The sequence below is a fragment of the Triturus cristatus genome, chromosome 8, assembly GCF_964204655.1.
Source record: "Triturus cristatus chromosome 8, aTriCri1.1, whole genome shotgun sequence".
Taxonomy (NCBI): domain Eukaryota; kingdom Metazoa; phylum Chordata; class Amphibia; order Caudata; family Salamandridae; genus Triturus; species Triturus cristatus.
Genome location: NC_140591.1, coordinates 1,673,571,640 through 1,673,579,083, shown reverse-complemented (window position 1 = coordinate 1,673,579,083; position 7,444 = coordinate 1,673,571,640). Strand labels below are relative to the sequence as shown.

The 7,444-nt window shown below is 41.3% G+C and overlaps 1 long non-coding RNA gene across 1 annotated transcript; it reads right to left on the bottom strand.

The window, feature by feature from the left end:
• Positions 1-413: 413 nt before the first annotated feature.
• LOC146808566 (uncharacterized) lies at positions 414-2,178 on the bottom strand. The gene is made up of 6 exons (XR_014967576.1): positions 2,070-2,178; positions 1,860-1,953; positions 1,625-1,760; positions 1,390-1,490; positions 1,171-1,275; positions 414-635 (listed from the first exon to the last, which is right to left on the bottom strand). It is a non-coding gene; the product is annotated as an uncharacterized LOC146808566 (long non-coding RNA).
• Between the last annotated feature and the right edge of the window lie 5,266 nt (positions 2,179-7,444).

The following is a 7,444-nucleotide window of genomic DNA, read 5'->3' as shown; positions in this document are numbered from 1 at the left end:
GGGCTCGAAGTAAATGAATACAGCCTGGAAATGCGGCAAAGAATAGTCGCCGCACCTCCAGGCCATCTTCATTTACCTGTATTTGCAGAACCATTTGCTCCCCTCTGGTACATCATCGACGCCCCCCAAGGGGGGTGCGCCCCCCAGTTTGAAGACCTCTGCCCTAAGGGATACAGGTACCAGTGCCACTATGGTGAGAGATGCACTGGCTTCTCCAGAGCAATACCTGACTGTAAAACCTAGTCACCAATGCTGACAATGCACTACTTACAATGCCATTATTTATGTAAAAAGTGCTATAGCAAGTAAATAAATCTATCAAAAACCAACATCTAGGTGTGAACCATACAGTCAACCATTCATGACAGATCAAGTGAAAAATATTGACCATACACAGTTATTAGTTGGAAAAATATAAATATGATATTTATTTAGTCATTTTCTGTATATATATCATTCATTTAGTGTTTTAATATTGTTGATTTATTCTTTTATGTACAAGTTCATATATAATCACTAGACAATCAGACAGACAATATATACAGATACAGTTGAGACAAGCAATGCGGCAGATGTAGAACTATGCGCGTTTCGGCAATGTAGCCTTCGTCAGGAGACCGTCTATTGCTTTAAAACTGTATAAAATATATAAAAAACATACAATATAATGGTTACATTTTTCACCTAGACTGAAAAAATTAATCTTTTTTGTCGTTTTTTTTAAAACGTTTTTTTTATACATATTTACATATATACATTGATACAATCCTTACAGCTAGATTTACAGAATGAGTAATAATAATGAATAACGATAATAGACTTACTAATGTAACATACACAACATATACAATTGAACCTCATTATATACACAATATACATACATTATATACAACCCCTATACAGTCTGATTATATACACAATATGAACAAAAGAGAAGGATGAAAGAGAGAACAAATAAAGATAAAGAAATACAACAGGATAAAAATTAAATTAGTGGTGAAAAGGGGCAGAAGAGTTAGAGGAAAGACTAGAGTGGATAGTAGGACAAAGATCTATGAAAAAGAATAATTAAACATTAAAAAAGGGTGTAGTATAAACTGAAAATTATATAGTTTCACATGCCTGGACTTAACAAATCAGTATATCCACAACGCAATACTGCTTACTTACTCTATATGATAGCAAAAATTCTCGATGTAAAGACTTGAAGTAAGTATGAGGATATCGATACTTCAAACGTGATGGAGCAACACAACACCACAAAGACTTGTCTACCTAACAAAGAAGAGAATGAATGAAGAAGAAAAAGAAAGAGAAAACTAATGTTAAATAGCTTAAAACATCTATTGAATAATCCGAGAACATGTATGGAAAACTCTAATGACTCACTGCATATGAGTACAAGTGTCCTCAATGTGGGATATTTGAAATGGATCAGAGAGCCAAGGATTCTTCGACGTTTTGGGACAGGCAAATATGATAGAAACTTGCTGAACAGCAAAAAACAGAAATAAAGAGAAAGGCAGGGGTAGAAAAAGGATGAGATCATTATAAACATAGGATACAAAAATAATAATAAGCCTGCAACGATAGTCAACAGAGAAACCCTGAATTCTATACGTACTGAGTTATAATTATGACCTATCATAAGACGCCGATAAACCAGAAGGCCACCGTATCGAAATATAGATGATTGTGACACCTATGCAAGAAACTGTTCCGATAGGCAGCTGGGTGGATGATGAAAACAAAGGATATTGCTGCGGAGATCGGGACGCAAAAATAGGATAAATATATTGTACAGTAATGGTGTATAACTTAATACCGTGGACCATCAAGTTTCCACATGTCAAACTTACATCAAGATAGGCTGTAGTGGAATCTCGGTGTAGATGGAGGAGCATGAACAGTGCAGAGCAGGATATTGGTACGTCACAAACAGTCCTCACGAGCCTAAAATAGGGGGAAGAGTATATATATGTATACTCAAGTTATAAATCTCCAGATAGAATATGGGGCTCGAACTATGCAATGAGATTGGTATCCCAATAATACAGATAAGGGCATACCTGATTCTATGTATAAACGTCCGTGCCGGCGGTTTCTCTGGATGTAGACAGGATAATTTGCTGTAAAATGGCACCTCAGAAGCATCGTATATATAGCTTGAATGCTTCGCGCGTAAACCTAACGAGCAACAGCTGATACTGGGAAGTTCCTGGTTTAAAGATAAAGGTAGAAAGAGGACAGCACGAGTAGCCACTACGTACGTGCGTCCATTACCCAAAGTTCAACAGTCGCTAGGGGGATTTCCATTGAACGTCCGACGCTGAATCATTCCAGATACAAAAACAAAGAACGGACAATATAAACTAACTCAACATAAAGAAAAGGACGGCACATATAATCTCATAACCAATTAGACGATAACCAATATAAACAAAGCAGAACAGTGACTGCTAAATGCAATATGAAAATAACGATAGACGCAAATGAAATAAAAATAATAGTGATAAAAATGATGATAGAAATAAAAATAAAAATAGAATAAAATAAAAATAAAAATAATAATACATGTAAAATATATAACCTACTGATAGAGGATAGCCAGAAAAATCCGATGGAATATAACAGAAACCAACAGATGCCAAATATATATATAAAGGTCCGATAAACAAAAAGGGCAATATATACAGATATATTGACCGAATCTAGATAATGGCCTGTTCCCAAGTTATCTCCAGGTTCAGACCTTTGTTGACTGTGTCAAGATAGAACATCCAGAATACTTCACGTTTTTTTCTGATTTTATCAGAGCAGAGACCTTCCTTATTAATGATTTTTTCTAAAATATACCAACGTATATTATCCGCAGTGTGATTATTTTCAACAAAGTGTACCACCATGGGGGAAGCCAGTTTTTTGGTCCTAATAGCAGACCTATGCTCAGAAAGTCTGGTGTTGGGAGATCTCGACGTTTCACCCACATAGCCTTTATTGCAAGGACATATTAATAGGTAAACAATGTTTTTGGTTTTACAGTTAGTTATACCCTTCGGTACAATAGTGTGTTTGTTAAAAAGAAGCTCTTTAGATTCAATTGCTAGAGGGCACACTATACAAGTGCCACATTTATAGTTGCCCTGAATAGGCCGCATGTCCTCAATACTTCTCTGTATTGGCTCTTTGTTTACGGGCATGCGTGATCTAACAATAAGATCTTTAAGATTTCTATTTTTCCGATAGGCAAAAAGAGGTCTTTCAACAAAATCATTCTTAGTTCTGTTGACATTAAGTAAGTGCCAGTTAGAACAGATAATTTGGCGGATTTTTTCATTCAAAAGTGAATGACGTGTTACAAAAACCAAGTTGTTTTCTTGTTTCCGATTACTACCTTGTAATAGGTGCTGGCACGTTTATATGACTCACGTATGAGTCTATGAGGGTAGCCTCTATCAAGAAACTTCTTTTTCATGTCTATGGACTTGTGATCAAAGTCCTCCAATTTTGTGCAATTCCGTCTAAGGCGCAGAAACTGGCCAAAGGGGATGCTGCTATGCCATGCTTTGGTAACATTAGACTAGGGGGGGAGGTTACTGGCCTGAAACAGGTAGTGGTCTTTCCAAAACCCACAGCCGCCTGTCTGTTTGGAAATGATCAGGAAATCTCAGCATGAGCTGCGGTAGAGAGAAAGACACATGCAGCCATGTTGCAAACCCCTGAGATACCGTGTGTGAAGACAAGAACAGGAACTCGAGTACAGGGTGAACAAGGATTGTTGGAGCCTGAAAGGATGACCAAACCTCCCAAGAGAAAGGGTAAGAAGACTGGGGAACTATCTTCTACACAGCTACAAGCTGAGGACCCCTCGCCCCAGAGGGAACTGAGCCCATGGAACTTGGACCTTACCAGTTTGAGCTCCTGGGCCTAGGGGGACCCTCTAGGGAACAGCTATGCCTTGGACAGCAAGTCTGCCCCACTCTTGAAAGCCTGTGACAGCAAGCTGCTGACCAGGAAAACGGAGATGTCAGTGGCTCACACAGGGTCGATTGGGAGGAGGGACTCCTGTACACTGAGGCCAGAGACCCCAAACCCGGTGCCACTAAGAGAGTGGTAGTACCTCAACGGTATAGAGAGTTCTTACTCACTTTGGCCAATGACATCCCCATAGCTGGGCACTTGGCCCAGACCAAAACTCAGGAATGACTTGTCAGCCATTTCTATTGGCCCCAGATGTCCCAAAAATTGAAGGAGTTTATCAGGTCCTGTGTTACCTGTCAAGCAATGGCAAAACAGGTGGGCACCCACAGGCCCCCTTAATTCTACTTAGGACAAGAAAGCAAAAGACACACAATTGATGGACGGAATGCAGAACAAATCAATACGTTCACCCCCAGTTAAGAGATCAGGGTTAAATCCATCATTCTTTCGCCCACCATGCCACCCAGTTTAAACCTGGCCATATGCAAATCAGTCTTGACCCTGTGCCTCATGGGAACAGTCCAGCCTGAACTGCCAAGTCAGGTCTTCCCTTGAGTGGGAACAAGCATCCTAGGACCGGTTTAGGGGTTTCACCCCTCTTCAACCAGGATAGCTTGATCTGAGTGGCACAGTGAGCCCAGGACACATGCCTGGGCATACCTGGCACACTTAGGGTGAGATAGCAAAAGACACACAATTGATGGACGGAATGCAGAACAAATCAACACATTCACCCCCAGTCAAGAGATCTGGGTTAAATCCATCATTCTTTTACTCACCATGCCACCTCTGTTTAGACCTGGCAATATGCACAGGGCCAAGACTGATTTGCATATGGCTAGGTTCAAACTGGAATGGCATGGTGAGCAAAAAACGATGGATTTAGGTCCACATCTTTTCACTGGGGTGAATGTATGACATTGTTTTGCATTCTATCCATCAACTGTTTTTTTTTGCAATTGTCACCCTGAATGGGACGGGTATGCCCAGACGTGGGTCCTGTATGCTCCATGCCACTGGAATCAAGCTATCCTGGCTGAAGACGGGTGAAATCCTGAAACCAGTACCAGGATGCTTGTTTCCAGTCCAGGGAGGACCTGGATTGGCAGTTCGGGCTGGACTGTTTCTATGAGGCACAGGGTCAAGACTGATTTGCATATGGCTGGGTTCAAACTGGAATGGCATGGTGAGCAAAGAAATTATGGATTTAGGCCCAGATCTCTGTACTGGGGTGAATGTATGACATTGTTCTGCATCCTGTCCATCAACTGTTGTTTTTTCCCTTAATTCCACTGTCAGTGCTTGGGGTTCTCTTGGAAAGGGCTGGTGTGGTCATAGTGGGTACACTTGGACCACCCTCAGCCTCAGGAAACAAGTTCATACTAGTAGTAGTGGATCATGCTACTGGGTATCCCGAAGCCATTCCCTTGAGGACTACTACAACTTTTTCATTAGCCAAGGCCCTCAAGATATTGTATGCTTGCAAGAATGTGCCATTCCCCATTCATCAGACTACTCCTTCATATCTAAATACTGGGAAGAAGGACCCTCCAAACAGTCTGAGGGAGGAAACAAGAATGCTGGAATAGGGATTATGATAAAAAATAAACAAATGTCAATAATAGACACAAAAATCATTCAGCCAGGCAGGGCTATCATGGTCACAATCGCCGTTCGCAATGTCACCTTCAAAGTTTGCAATGTGTAAGCGCCGAATGACAAGCATGAAAAGAAAGATCTCTTTAAAGTACTAACATTTTCTATTGTCGATGCAACACCCATTCTTGAAGCAGGAGATTTTAATTGTATCATAAATCCCACAGATAGAGGCGCCAAGAGCAATGTGTACAAACTAGATAAATCTGCTAAATGTTGAAGTAATATTTGTACTGATGTTCAATTATCTGACACAGTGCTTCAAGAAGGTAAAAATCAAAAGTTTACCTTGATAGCAGAGGATGGAAGGGTTAAGTCAAGAACTGACTTTATCCTCACATCAAAAAATATAAAGAAGGGTGGTTATGAGACAAGAGAGTGGTGTTTCTGACCATAAAATGTTGGAATTTGAAATCCCAAACACTGTGATATGGGGAAAGGTGTATGGAAGATTAACACTCAGGGTCTCATTACGATGCAGTCAGAAACGGCTCTGACCGTCGGTCGGAGCCATTCCGAGTGTATCGTATTATGCCGGTCGGATTCCTTTCAGACCGACCCATTATGATTTAGTCAGTCGGAAAGGAATCTGAACAGGCTTTCCGACTGGCTTCCAGCATGCTCAGAGAGCCTGTCCTCCAGTCGGAAAGTGGCCAGTAATCCCAAGGGCGGCTCTTTCCGCCCGAGGCATTAAGATGTCGGGCTGACACAGCCTTTCTGTGCCAGCCTTTCTGACACAGAAAAGCTGTCGGAACTCAACTTTGGGGGTCCCCGGGATGTCACCTTTTGGTGTGCCCCCCTGGCCGAGGGTGCACCCATGGTGCTCCCCTGTTGATCCTTGCACCTTGAGGTGCCCACCACGGGATGCAGGGATGAACTGCATCTCGCATTTTACAATGGGAGCATGCATTCCTGCCGGAATGCATGCTCCCGCTGTAAAGTATAGGAGTGCGACCAAAAAGTGTTCGGTCGCATCCTAATTGGTCGGTCGGGACCGCCAACTGGGTGTCAGTCTGTCCCTTGACCAAGACGATGTGGGGCTTAGGAAATTCCACCCGACATTGTAATTAGGCCTTCTGTTGTTATAAGATGAGAATCTTCCCTTCCTTGGCAGAGTGGTGGGAGCAGTAAAGAAAAAAGCAGAAAACATTTTCAGACAACATAGTATTAATAAGGACAGAGAAAATTCTGCTAAATTTGAAGAAATTAGTTTAAAACTCATCACCCTAGACAACCTCGAAAGAGGCGGAATGGAGGTGGGAGAGGAAAGGAGAACGGCGAAAGCAGCACTAAAACAATGGTTAAAACAAAGAGGGAAAAAATACATCTTCATCTCAAGGGTGAACATTTTTGAGGAAGATGATTACACTAGTTTTTTTTTGCCAAAAAGTACAACAGGTGCAAAATGGGATGCCAGAACTTAAAGACAAAAATGGTCAAAGACAAAACAGTACAAAAAGAGTGCAGAAAATAACAATGGATTTGTTTCTCACAGCTATATAAAGATGTCCCCGCTGCCCCATAAGCATGCGATTCTTTTTTAGAAAGTCTACAAAACACACTCTCAGAAGGGGAAAAGGGATTTCTTGTTTCTACTTTTTCAGGAGAAGAATTTTTCCAAATTTTCCAGGAGGCATATAAAGAATCTGCCCTTGGACAAGATGGTCTTTCTTGGGAGATTTCTGGGGGCTCATTGCAACAAAATTCTTGGGACTACTGCAGGAATGTATGGAAGGAAATTGCTTACCCCCTTCTTTCGCACAGGGCATTATCAAACTGTTGGGAAAAAATGGGAAGCGAGCTGGAC